This window comes from Mauremys reevesii, linkage group 1 (genome assembly GCF_016161935.1).
Source record: "Mauremys reevesii isolate NIE-2019 linkage group 1, ASM1616193v1, whole genome shotgun sequence".
NCBI classification, from domain to species: domain Eukaryota; kingdom Metazoa; phylum Chordata; order Testudines; family Geoemydidae; genus Mauremys; species Mauremys reevesii.
Genome location: NC_052623.1, coordinates 205,406,579 through 205,421,401, shown reverse-complemented (window position 1 = coordinate 205,421,401; position 14,823 = coordinate 205,406,579). Strand labels below are relative to the sequence as shown.

At 42.7% G+C, this 14,823-nt stretch overlaps 1 protein-coding gene across 37 annotated transcripts in view; it reads left to right on the top strand.

Moving 5' to 3' along the window:
• Positions 1-14,823, top strand: part of ZBTB20 (zinc finger and BTB domain containing 20) — a 646,879-nt gene that overhangs the window by 488,796 nt on the left and 143,260 nt on the right. The gene's annotated exons all lie outside the window — the stretch shown is intronic.

Sequence of the window (14,823 nt, the reverse complement as noted above, 5' to 3'; positions counted from 1 at the left end):
TCACTGGCAGTGCTGCTTGCAGCAACCTAGAGATCTTCCATCCAAATATTAAGACTCGTTTGTTAGAGCTGATGGGATCATAACGCCAGGTGGTTTGACTGCAGGCCATGTTGTAGTTTTCAGGATAGTGCCTTCGCTGTAGTGGGAAATTATCTTGGATCTGGCATGCCTGTTGTTATTCTCTACCTATATTGTCAACCGTCACACAAGTAGATTCCACACTACCACCTTGAGTACATTGGTAGTGCTGCTGTTACATTTTTACAGACCAAAAAACCCTGCTTAGTGCAGTCAGTGCTGACTAATTTCATATTGTATACCTATCTCTGTATAATTTATACTGTAGACATGAAGCAAAACAGTAAAGACAAATAACACTGAGTTCTAGTTACCATGAAAATCCCAATTTGCAGATATAACTGCCTTTACCAGGGCTTCAGATCTCACATCTGGGTGTTCAAACTGGCACTTGTACACATACCCACTCAAAGACCTAAGTGCCAGACAGAGCCTCCAAATTTATTCTGGGTGTCCTACATAAGGTACCGTGTTTAAAAATCAGTTCTTAAGAGTGTTTCAGCAATTTCATTTTCCTCTCTACCCCTCTTGCTTTAAAAAAAAAAATCCATCTGCCTTCCGGCTGCCTATATACAATCAAACAGATGCACACATCTGTATGGGTGTCACTGATGATCCATTTGCAAACCACACTTCGTGACAGTTGCTTTATTTAGAGGCTGGGAATAGGAATCTTAGAGATGAAAGATCCACAGCATATGAAGACACAATGTTTTCTTCTCCGCAGTTTCCTATTCACTTCCACTTTCTTCTCTTTCTCTTTTTTTCTCCCTCATGTGTGCACTTAGTTCATACTCAGGGAATACTTTTCAAATCATTAGAGTGCCCACCAAGCAACACCAAATTTTCTGAGGACAACCCAATGGCAATTTTTTCTGGTGGTACTCACAGGACGCATGCATGTCTGGTTTTGACCCATCTCAACAAGCTGATTCCTATCTCTTATGGCATCAACAATGACAACCCTGTGATTCCTATTTTTCAATTTTTGACTTGTTAAGCAGATGATAGACAGCTTGATTCTTTAAGCAAAACCTCCCATGCTAGAGTAGGCCAAATCCACAAAATAGAAGCCAGATACAGATTTCAAACACTATACAGTTCATGTCTATAGTTCTCTTTCAGTCACTTGTAAAGTTGGAGGCCGTTTGTAAAATTTGAATATGGATCTGGGTTCAAATTCCAACTGCACCTCTTTATACACCTCCCCTGTCTACACACAAAACAAGATGATTAATGTAACTACAAAGCAAACTACTGCAAGAGCAAGATCAGCTTTCAGATCTCTGGTATAATGTAGGGACTGTAGCTGCACTATAAGATTTCTTCTTTTGCTTTTGTATAAGGATGCATCACAACCTCTAGCTTTTATGGAACGTGTGTGTCACTAGCAGTAGGATATCTGGTACTTTTCACACACTTCAGCATTTACAAGAGGGCACATTTAACAGTCCTGGTTTCAGGTCTTACTGACATTGCTCCAGTGTAAATCAGGAATAATTCTACTGAAGCCCCTGAAGTTATTTCAACATAAATAGGTGTAAGTGAGATCAGAATCCGTTTCAATATCCAGTCTTGCAAAATTCCATTTGTTCGCTCACCTAGGGAGGGTTAATTTTGTTTTGATAGGCAAGTGAAATATCATTTGTTATTTTTCATTGTCTTCGTGGCAAAGGGCAGGTGAGCAGATTTTGAGCCTTAGCTGGTGAATGTTCCTGATGATTTTGCAAAAGTGTGCCTAGTGCCTTACGATAGAATCAGAGAGATCTACCTGTACATGAGAGTGCTTGGGCACTTGCATCTGCAAACCCTTAATGTATGTATCAGTAATGAAAATCTTAATTAAGAAAGCTACATCATTGTCCATGAACACTCTTTCTTTCTCCCCGTGTGAAGTCCTTTGTGTATTGCAGCATCTACCTGGCCGAGACAGACAGAGCCCTCAAAGAGCTTGTCTGCAGATCTTCTCTTGATTATTAACAGCTAGTGAATGACAAAGTCTCAGTCTCCTTTTGTCTTGTTACTGAGGCTCAGAACTGCAGAGCACATAATGTACGATAGGGTTGGATGGTTGGTTGGTTTGTTTTCTCAGTGTTTTTTAAACTTGATTTTATTATGTTGGTAGGGCTAAAAATCTGACACTGTAAATCAGAATTAATTTAAGTAGCTCATAGTTGCCAAAATGTGAAAAGATGCCCTTTCACAAACACAAATGTACCTTTGCATTTAGAAACAATGCACTGGCTTAGACCACGTGATATGTGCACACACAAAAATGATGCTGATATAATGTGGAGATTGAGATTAAAATCTCACTAAACTCAGGAAATTCAGAGTTAAGGTTCCCACAGCAACCTTACCTCTGCCCCTGTAAACTGTGTTCATTTCCATGAGGTCTTTCACTATCTGATCACATGCTGTGTGCTGGGCAATGTGACATACTACTTTTAGAAAAGACGGTAAGGTGGGAAGGAACTGTTTTTTTTCTGTAATCATATTGTGGAGATTATTTCTTTGCCAAGCACCAATAATGTGTTTAGCGCTGTTCAGAACACACATACAAAACTTCGTAATCTAATGGATATATAAAGCCAAAACACTGATGTACATACAGGGACAGATTGTGCCAACCCTGTGTGACAGCACAAATGGGAGAGAGGGCATCAAGAGTCTCTCTCTTACACACATATATTTGCCCCTATGCAACAGCCAGGCATAACTGCACACCTTGTGCCCAGATGGGCCAGATTCTCGTCTCACATACACCTTTTGTAATTCCATTGACATCAGCGATTTCTCGTGATTTTCACATAAACAAAAAAAGAATCAGGCTCAGGAAGGTCAAGGACTGTAAGGGTCTAGCGTCACCAACGCCACTACTCTCCTTGAGGTGGGTAAGGAGCAGCCGTATGCACAGATTAGTAGAGCTCAACCCCACACCTAGGGCTTGTCTATACTTACAGCTAGAGCTGCACTAGTGCGATCGATGCAGCGGTGTCGATTTAGCAGGTCTGGTGAAAACCTGCTAAGTCAATGGCAAAGCACTCTCCCGTCGACTCCAGCTCCCCGAGAAGAGGAAAGTTAGTCAGCGGGAGAGTGTCTCCTGTCGACACAGCCTGGTGGATCTAGTTTTATCCATTTCAGTTACGTTATTCATGTAACTGAAGTAGTGTAATTTAGATGGATTTACTGCGGTAGTGTAGATAAGGCCAGAGAGCAGCACGTGTTGCATTCTTGCACAAGTGTTGCAGCTGCCATTCACCCTTGGAAGAGTTACCTCCGCCTGAAGGAGGAATTCCAGCTGAGACCCTCAGATTGTTCAGTGGCTGAAAAGCCGCAATTTGTCCCACATTGTGTATCACACATGTGCCCTTATATTGTAGGAGTGAGAAAACAGGATTAGGAATGAAACCCATGTCATCTATCAAATCCAGTCTAATCTGTTTTAGGTATTACTAATATACCATCACTGTGGTACCACACCATAACCACAAGTTAGTCCACGAGGTAAGAAATCAAAATCTAAAACATTTCACGTTAAATTAATTATTAAAGGGCTGATTCTCACCTGCCTGGCACTTCGCTTTGTCATGCATGACTGTATAAAGTGAATGTAAAATGCCACCAGTCTGATCTGGTACTGTTTTACACCCACCATGCAAAGATGTAAATGACAATGGAAACTGAGTCTCAAAATCTTCAAGAGACGCCATTACCATCACAGAATAGCATGAAGCCTAGAATACCTGATATTTTCAGATCATCTCCAGCCAAATTATAAGCCTGCTCAGTTTCCAAACATCATCAGGGTTATCCAGATCACTAGGCCATTTCTTTTCATGCCCTGAGCCACTGGCCTTTTAGTTGCAACTTCTTATGTCAATAATGTATGCATCCCAGCATGCACTCAAAGAATGTACTTATCATTATTTGATTTTTATATGCTAGTTTTAAAATGTTATAAACTCTTTCAGAGATGACACACTGAAAAATTTTAGAGGGGTTTTGTTTCAGGAGAAAGAGTGGTGCTATTGATTGCTCACCTAAGTAACAGTTCCAAGGTCTTTAGAGGCAATATAAGCTTTCTGTATGATCATTCAAATTTCTGGGGGAATTTTGTGCCAAAAAATTAAAAATTTTGCACACCATATTTTAAAATTGTGCAAAATTCTGCATATTTTATTTGTCAAAATAACACAATATAATCACTCCATTTTCAATTATTTTGATAGTTTATTTCAAAATACTGGTGAGCAAGTATAGCTGTAACAATACAGACAACAAAAAAGATTCAGGAAATGTTGGGTTTTTTACAAATAGGTTCCTTCTTAGGCATATGAATAGAGAACCCCCACTCAGCCTCCTCCTGTCCCATGTGGCCTTGAACCCCCTTTCCCATTCAGCTCTTGGCTCAATGTTGTCACCCTCTAGCTCCTGTGCCTTCATCCCAGTCTGTCCACTCCACTACCCATTCTGAACCCCAGTCTGTGTGACACCCCCCCCACCAGCAGCCCCGTGTGCCCCACTCTTTCCATCCCCCCATATCTCATGCCTCCTCACCTGGCCCCGTGGGCAGGGCATTGTGAGGAAGACAGCTTCTGCCCCCTCCCTCCCCGCCGCTGCCTGCTCTGGCCTGTGAGACAGCTGCCCTCTCTTCCGGCGCCACATCAGCCTCTGGTGAGTGAAAGGTGTAATTTCAGCTTGCCTTCACCTCCCTGTCAGTATAAATTATTCTGGGGGGAGGGATCTGCGGGACATTAATTCTGCACTTGCGCAGTGACACAGAATTCCCTCTGGAGTAAATAGCCTGCAAATCTAACTTCACACCTCTACTCTTATCCTTCACACAATTCAGTAGATTCACTAATGGCTACAATCTGAAAATCATAACACAGAGCGTATTGGAATCTTTAAGGCAGTAAATGCTCACTTAGCTATTCTAAAATGGTAATAACTTTGTTATTTGAAAACCAAATGCTTTCAAACATGGCAAAGTTGCTACTTCTCTTTCAGGACTATGTATATGTCAAGTTTGATGTTTTAAAACAAAGCCATATTTTAATTATACAAGCATGTTTAAGGGCGGAAAGCTTATGGAAAAATTAACAGCAGGAAACTATCTTTTACATAATAGGATGACTAAAAAATGGCTAACTGGATTTTTGTGAAACTTTCCTAAAAATGTCACTTTTGGATAGAGACAAGGCATGACAAGTGTCTGACCAAAAGTCAGTGGCACAAGCAAATAATGGAAGGGATTTAGTATGACAGTCTCATCTCAACTTCAACTGTAGCATTGTTAATATGATACTGTAATAAAATGATAATTTGCACATGCATAACAGCATCCTTCTGTGAATCTCAAAGTTCTTTACAAAAATGTAATGAATTAAGCTTTGTCACATCCTTGTGACTTAATGAAGTGTTGTTATTCACATCTTACAAACAGGAAAACTGAGGCACAGAGATGTAAGGGACTTGCTAAAGGTCATATAGGAATGTAGTAGCAGATCCAGGATTAGAACCCATGTCTTATGTCTCCTCTTCCTATGCTTCAAAATACAATTCTTTTCTAAAACACAACTTTCTAAATATGACATAGTAGAGTTCTGTATTTATTGTCTCTCACTGATTTCTTTATCATAGTGGTTCTCAAACTTTTGTACTGGTGACCCCTTTCACATTGCAAGCTTCTGAGTGTGATCCCCCCTTATAAATTAAAAACACTGTTTTTATGTATTTAACACTATTATAAATGCTGGAGGCTGACAGCTCACGACCCCCTCCATGTAATAACCTCGTGACCCCCCTGAGGTGTCGCGACCCCCAGTTTGAGAATCCCTGCCTTATCATATATGTTCCGTTTGAAAGTAAAGAGCTGTTCTTCTTTGAATGATTGTACATGTCCATTCCACTTCAGGTGTGTTCATGCCCAGTGCACTAGTGTTGGAGATTTTCCCTTAGGAGGTACCTGTCAGGTGGCACGTGCCCTCTGCTGCCTCATGCTGCTGTGCGATGGTATAGTTGGCACTCGTTAACAGTTGATAGTTTGTAGTCTTAGTGTAGTTTTCTGCTAGTAGGTTTCTTGTTTTATTAGTGTACTTACTGTACACTTCTGTTCCCACTGGTTTGGGATATTGACATCCAGTGCTGGTGCATACTTCAGTTCCCAAGCTTCAAACTGCATTGGATGCAAGGTGCTGGTCAGTGCCCTAATTCCAGGTTTGTGAAGTGCCTAGGAGAAACTCACATCAGGGACAGGTGCCAAATCTGTAGGGACTTTAAGCCCCAAACTAAAAAGGGTAGGGAGGTCACACTAAAGCACCTTCTTATGGAGGCAACTCTGCTCCCACCCTCAGAGCATTCCGGTTTGGGGAGGGCACCAAGCACCTCTACTTCTATTACAAGTGCTACTCCTGTCATGGCAGAGTCCTGTCTCCAATCTTCTTCTCCAGTACCAAAGAAGAAGCACCAGAAGACTGCATTGAGGGACCCATCATCCAGAAGATTGAGTTCCCCAGCACCAAAGTCCAGGAAAAAAGCTGGGAGGAATGTAGAGTGTAATCTTGCTGAAGCAGTCTCTGGTACAGATAGCACCTCAGGCAGGGTCATTGACGCCAGCACCAATGAGATGGATCTCTAAGGATGCACTATCCTGTTCAGCAATGCCATCATCTTTGGTTCAGAAACAGCTGCTGCAAAGATTCTCCCTGTGCCTTCAACACCTGAGGCATATGCCATGGCGTGCAATATGCTGAGTCTCTCAGTGCTGGCTTCGCCCATGAGGTTCAAGGAGAGATTAAAAATACTGGGACTTTTCAGCTTGGAAAAGAGAGATAATGTGGCGATAGTGAATAGGAAGGTGTTATTTACTCCTTCACATAAAACAAGAACTAGGGGGTCACCCAATGAAATTAATAGGCAGCAGGTTTAAAACAAACACGAGGAAGGACTTCTTCACACAATGCACATTCAGCCTGTGGGACACTCTGCCAGGAGATGTTGTGAAGGCCAAAACCATAGCAGGGTTCAAAAAAGAACTAGGCAAGTTCATGGAGGATAGGTCCATCAGTGGGCTACTAGCCAGGATGGGCTGAGATGCATCCCCATGCCATGAGTGTCCCTAGCCTCTGTTTGCCAGAAGATGGGAATGAGCGACAGGGGATGGATCACTTGATGATTGGCTGTTCTGTTCATTCTCTCTGCATTGGCCACTGTCGGAAGACAGGATACTGGGTTAGATGGACCATTGGTCTGACCCAGTATGGCCGTACTTATGTTCTTATCTTGCCTGGTACTGACAGATGCTTTCATGGATTTGCTGGCTACCAGAGGTCTTCCAACAGTGGCCAATGCCAGGTGCTTCAGAGGGAATGAACAGAACAGGCAATAGTCAAGTGATCCATCCCCTGTTGTCATTTCCCAGCTTCTGGCAAACAGAGGCATGGGGCACTCAGAACATGGGATTGCATCTCGCTACCAGGGGAACCTCTGGACACTATAGTATCGCCTTCTATGATAGCACTGAGTGGCAAGTTGGCAATGATTTCCCTGAAATCATCTTCTCCAGACTCCCAGCACCAAAAAGCACTGCATCTTCCTGGTTGGATGACTCAAGTTTGTCGTCTGAGTTGGACGTTCAGTCTTATGTGTAAAAGCCCTATCATGTTACCCATCACTCTCTTCCACAGGGCTTTCACCCCTGGTATTCAGTAGAGCTTCTGCATTGGACAGCTAGTAGGAAGCCATGATCAGGAAGAAATTGGTCTCTTGTGCCATATCGATGGCTGTATTGGAACTTGTGGGGGTTTCCTCCAGTCTTCAGATCCTGACCCTATCCTCCCCTTCTACGTCCTCCACTAGACATCATGAAGCTGCATTGCAAGAGCTTCAAGAAGTTGCTCCCAGTACTGAGTTTGATACCAATCATAGGTATTCTGCCTCAGTGAATCCCCCTTTGGAGAAATTGGGGGAAGCTCCACCTCAGCCAGCCTTTGGTTCCTCCTCATCATCATTCAAGAAGGCAACGTCTGGTGTTTCCTCTCCTCACCTGAATGGTTACAAAGCTCACTAGGATATCTTAAAGAGGGTGGCACCCTTCCTAGATATACAGGTGGAAGTAGTTCAGGAGAACTCACACAGATTGGTTGATATATTGGGATCTGTGGGCCTTCTCAAGTACCACTCCTCATAAATGAGGCTACTCTGGATCAGAGCCCACAAAAGTATTGTGGCAAACACTATCTTCCCTGCCTCCTATAGCTAAAAGAACTGAGCAGAAGTCCCCTCACTGGGGTCTGAACATGATTACACGCAAAAGAGAATGCTAGGGTCAGCAGGCATCTGCCCAAAATCAAAAGATGGAAAGAAGCTTGAGGGGTTTTTTGGCAGAAAAGCTTTTTTGACAGCTGGACTACAACTCTGGAATTCTAATCAGCAAGCATTGCTAGGACATTATGATTTCTCCTTCTGGGACACAATGTTTTATTATTTATAATTTTTTATAATTTTTTCCAAATACAACAAATATACCAGAATACTAGATTCATCGTAATACATAAAGGGACTAGAGAGGGTTAGATAAAGAGAGGGGAGGGGAAGCAATATATCTGTCTTCAGGATCTCCTTTATTCATAGACCTCTAAAAAGTCAGTCCAAAATTGCTTTGAATTTTTTGGGCAGTCCCTTTCTGCAGAATGCCAGCCATTCATTAGCTGCAAGGTCAGCCATATCAATGATCGAGACATCAATATTTGGTGGAGATTGACTTTTCCATTTTTGCAGGTTTAATTTTTTAGTGACCAAACCTGCCCACTGGAACCACACCGCCTTGCTACTAGGTAATCTCTGGGACAATGTTGTAAAATTTACCAAGAAGTTGCTAGAGGAGGCAAGACAAGAATTTATCATAGTAGTGGACAAGAGAAAGATGGTGGCTAGGACCTTGCTTCAGGCTGCATTGAATGGTGCGGATTCTGGTGCCAAAGCCATTACAATGCATAGATGTTTGTCGCTACAGTTATCAGGTCTTCCTCAGGAGGTCCAACAAACCATTCAGGATCTCTCTTTTGAGAGACCGATTCTTTTTTCCCAGCAGACTGATGACAAGCTTCATAGTCTTAAAGACTCTAGTGCTACACTCAAGTCTTTGGTTATTTACAATCCTTTCACAAAGAAGAATCAGCTCCATCCACAACTGTCCTGTCATTATGCTTCCTTTTCACCTTCCCACCAGGACCAATCTAAGAGGAAAGGGGAAGGTTACAGGGAGACCACCATCGCCTCCTTTTTCATCTACTGCATGCTCATTCAGACAGACTGGGAAAACGAAGGAGTTAGTTTTGGGTTCCTGTCAAGGGAATCTTTCCAGATTGCAGTTTGCCAGCCTCTCCCTACCCCTGTTTTTTCTGACAGGCTATCCCATTTCCTAAGTGCTTGGACCCATGTCTCTACAGACCAGTGGGTCTTAAGCATGGTGGATACGAGATACATGCTTCAGTTTATTTCTACCCCCATCTTGCCCCCCTTCCCCATCTCTTCTCAGCGACCGCTCGCATGAGAAAGTTCTCCTTCAAGAGGTACAATCTCTCCTCCAGTTGGGAGCCATAGAGGAAATTCCTCCTCTGCATAGAGGAAAAGGATTTTATTCTTGAATTTCTTAATTCTAAAAGCAAAAGGAGGTCTCAGACCCATACTAGACCTTCGAGAGCTGAACAAATATATAAAGTTTTTGCATGGTCACTCTGGAATCCATTACCCACCCCCATCCCCAGATCCTGGTGCCCTTGACTTAAAAGACACATTTTCATATAACAATATATCAATACCACAGGAAATTCCTCAGATTTATGGTCAACCAATCCCACTATCAATTTGCAGTCCTGCCATTTGGGCTATCTACAGCCTCCATGATGTTCTTACAAAATTAATGGCAGTGGTGGCTTCATTCGTAAGGAAATCAGGAGTTCAAGTGTTTCCATACCTGAACGGCTTGTTGGTGAGAGGACAATCCAAGAGCTTGATGATATCCAGTGTGGCCAAGATCCAATCCACCTTAGATATACTGGGATTGCTGATCAACGGGGAAAAGTCAGTCCTCTCACCTGTTCAGAAAACAGAGTTTATAGAGTAAGTGTCTCTTGGATGTTAAACCAATCTCTTCACCTTGCAACTCCATGCCTCATTCTCCTCATCTGTAAGATAGTGATAATCATGACTTTGCTCACAAGAATATGAGGCTTAAAGTTCAGTTATGCTCAGAAAAGTGTCTTTACAAAACCAGTACCTTCTTACTCCACAGACATGCTCTCTCTGCTTATAGAGAGTCCTATCTGCTTTACTAATAAGACTGCACCATTCCTTACTCTTGTTAGCTCTGGAGAACCAATGACTCTGGGAGCAGGTACAGAATGCCATTCTGCCTTATGTATGATCAAAAGAATTGTTACCTATGTTTTGATGTCAGAATCTGGACTCTCAGGAGGAGTATGCAGCATGATGTTTAGGGGGAGGAAAACATCTTTTAATGTGTATTTTGAGACCATTTGATCTGGAGTCACTGAGATACAGTAAATGTGATCCCCACAATGCCATTTTTACAGTCACATACTAGACCCAAACTTTAATCAGTTACAGCTACATTATTAATTTAAGCCCCAGCCCCACATCAGGGATGATGTGAAATTGCACACTATCAGAATGGGGGTTCAGGGAGGCAGTGCATCTCAGGGAGGCACATGCCTCCAAGAGCTCTCAGGCACCTAGGGAGAGCGAGGCCACACAACCCCTTCAGAGGCTATAGTGTGTTCTCCCCCATGTGGCCAGTCTGCTATGCCAACCATGGTGAAGGGGTGGGCCATGGCTCTCTTCCTCTTCTCCCCTTTTGTAGCGGCTAGTGCTGCTAACATTTCTCACCAAAAGCAATCTGTGTGCCTCAGTGGTGCACAAACACTGCAGTTAGGGCCAGCTCCTGCTCAGGGATGGAGGGATAGGATGCTTTTTGCACTTTTCCAACAACTTCACTTGTGCATCTTTGCAAACAAACTTCTGATCATAACATTCTGGCCCATAACATTTAATTGCTTTGAGATCCGTGTATTGAAAGTACCAGTACTTTAAATGCTGAATGTTGTTATTGCATTGTGCTGTATTATGACTGTACAGTACATATATATCTCACACACCAAGAGTTGTCAGGCTGAGGTGCAATGAGATGTCTTGGCATGTTTTAGACCATGTGATTTTGGGTATTGGTCAACCAGAGGGGATATATTGAGATGAATGGATGGAGAAAACAAGAGAAAGAGAGTAAAAGTTAAAATAATTGAGTTTGCGAATCTGATAGAGATAAATCCTTCCTTGGATAAGTTTATGGAGGGTCTGGTATGATGGGATAGCCTAATTTTGGCAATTAATTGATCTTTGATTATTAGTAGGTAAATATGCCCAATGGTCTGTGATGGGATGTTAGATGGGGTGGGATCTGAGTTACTACAGAGAATTCTTTCCTGGGTGTCTGGCTGGTGAGTCTTGCCCACATGCTCAGGTTTAACTGATTTCCATATTTGGGGTCGAGAAGGAATTTTCCTCCAGGGCAGATTGGCAGAGGCCCTGGAGCTTTTTCACCTTCCTCTGCAGCGTGGAACACGGGTCACTTGCTGGAGGATTCTCTGCACCTTGAGGTCTTTAAATCACAATTTGAGGACTTCAATAACTCAGACATAGGTTAGGGGTTTGTTACAGGAGTGGGTGGGTGAGCTTCTGTGGCCTGCATTGTGCAGGAAGTCAGACTAGATGATCATAATGGTCCCTTCTGACTTTGAGTCTATGAGTTGCATCTTTTAAGACCTATTCTGAAGGATCTGTAAGCATCTTCTATGTCCTAGAAAGACCGTAGTTTGTGTGACTGAGTAACAGGCTGGCAAATTCCCTGCTTTCCTATTCACTAAAATCCAACTAGAACTTACAAAACATCTGCCTCCAAAATAAATAAATCCAACCTAGTGCATTCCCCCCACCCCACCCCCGAAGGAGGAACAAGCCAAAATCTAGTAAGTGAAGCAGCTTAAAAGACACATTCCCACCTGTAACTATAGCACTTTGTGCCATACAGTGAGCTTGCTGGAGCTGGCACATTTTTAATAATACAGATGCATAAATGCAGCCTGCTTGAGACAGAACCATTGCAGCAACTTTTTTGCTGCTGCGTCATTCCAAGGAGTTTTCACTGTGTATAGTTTCCTTAGCAGGGCAACCTTTATGTAAGAACATTGATTTCTTTTGTCAGGAGCAGCAGTGGCCACTATAAAGAAGGTTTCCAGATGGTTGTCATTCTATCCTCCTTGTTTTTAGTCACTAATAACTTCCTAAAACCATCACCTTTTGAGCTGAAATTTTACAGACTTGGCCTCTACTCAGAGGTGATTTTTTTAAATGTTTTTATTGTTTGAAAGCTTGAGCAAAACTGGTCTGGCTGTTTTTAGTGAGTGGCAAGTGTGTGTGGTGGGAGGTGAGGGAGAGAATTACTCCTGTCCCGTTTTTAAAAAAAGCCCAATGACCTTGCAAACTTTTTCAATAGCTTGAGCCATGAAAAAGGCAAAGGTTGTGAAAGAGGAAAATATGGCATGGAAATAGCCTACAGTGAGGAGCAATGCATGGCTTTGTTTCTGGGGAAATTGTTGTTGCTTTGACAGTTAGTCAATGACCATTTGAAAATTAGATACTTGAGCATTGACACATATTTTGTTTCACTAAAGCCTGTGAAGAAAGGGTATGCTCCATACATGCATGTAGCCCACTTGACCTTACAGGTAATTTAGGAGTCCTTGTCTCAGACCATTTGCACCTTACAATGTGTTTTATCTGAGCTCTGCAATTGCCCACCCATTCATCAGATACGGTGTTAAAATTATTTCCATTTGTACTTGGAGCAGAGGGCAATGCGAGGAGTACAAACACTGATCAAAAACAAGAGGAAATACCTGGGTTCCTGTGTGCTAAAATGAGCTCATTAGAATTTCAGAGTAGATCTGCTCTTATGTTCCTATTTTCATTAATTTGTTGCGAATAAAGCAACAAAAATACAAATGAAACAGCCATCTCAAGCTGCTGGGTTTCCCAATACTTGGCAATGTATCATCCAGTAATAGGTAACAATAATGGGGTTGCCTCTTGAGCTAGTGACTGTGAGAGGTGTACCTGTTAGTAACAAAGCGTGAGTCAGAAACCATGCAATAGTTAAGAGTCTATCATTTTTCCATCTTAAAAATCCAGAGACAATTTATCCACAACAATGCTGTTTTTCTGACAATTCTAGCTGAGCTAGAAAAGTCTGTGGACAGCTAAAACTTGGCAAATTAGATCTGAGGTCAGGAAAGACTTTCGTTTTACAAATTTAAAGACCAAAATCTGTTTTAGTATTTCCTAAATGTCAAAACAACCTCTGACCCTGAAACTGACTTGCTGTGGATTCTATTTGTGCTTCTCTAACTAGAAAACAGCCTAATATTTTTTGCAATGAAATGCTGTAGTTGTTAGTCATCGATTCAGAGAATTTAGAGATGGAAAAGAGCTATTAGCTCATCTAGTCCTTCCCTCTGCCAAAGCAAGAATGGGTGTCATTCATTTTGATGGCAAGTGGAGGGAAGGAGACTTATTAACCTTTAACTAAACTTCCAGTTCATTTTCATAATGTACATTACTTCTCATCCACTGCTCAGCCCTCTGTGGGTATCATTTCAAAGCACCTAACAATATTTCATAGAAGCATAGGACTTGCTACTATATACCAGATCAGACCATTGGTCCCTTGAGTTTGGTCTACCCTGTCCAGCACCTGAAGTTCAAACAAATATGAAAACCATGTTTAATGCACCTGACCAATTGCACAATGCTGTACCCTAAAAAGTCGTTCCTGAGCCCTAAGGTGGAGCCTCTGCAGCATGACATTTGAGTAACTCATCTTAGTTTACATAACTACAATAATACTATTTTCCATAAAATTAGCCACATTCCATTGCGGAGGGCCAGTTCGTTGTGGTCCGTCCCTCCTGCTACCATTCTAGCATCGCACCTGACTTTCACCCTTCGCCTCATAGGTGGCGAGCCCACCAGATGGGTTCACATCGCCTTTTGCGTGGAAGGCAGGTACAGTATCTCTGGACTGGCAAACCAGGGTGGTGGTCCCGATCTTTGGGAAAGGAGACCAGACGGTGTGTTCCAACTATAGGGGGATCACACTCCACAGTCTCCCCAGCAAAACCTATGCCAGGGTGCTGGAGAGGCGGTTACGCCCATTAGTTGAACCCCGGATTCAGGAGGAACAATGCGGATTCCGTCCTCACCATGGAACAAGGGACCAGCTCTTTGCTTTCTCTCATAGATACTCAAGGGGTCATGGGAGTTTGCTAATCCAGTCTACCTTTGTTTTGTAGATCTGGAGGAGGCATATGACTGCATTACCCAAGATGTCTTATGGGAAGTGGTGTGCAAGAATGAGGTGCCGGTGCTGCTTTTGCATGCTATCCGGTCCCTCTATTCTCAGAGTGAGAGTTATGTTTGTATTCTTGGCATTAAGTTGAGTTTGTTCAAGGTGAGCATTGGACTTCACCAAGGGGATGTGTCTTGTCCCCACTACCATTCCCGATTTTCATGGACAGGATATCAGTGTGCAGCTGAACTGTGGAGTGCATCCAGTATGGGGACTTGGGGGTGGCATCTGTGCCGTTTGCAGATGATGATGTCCTT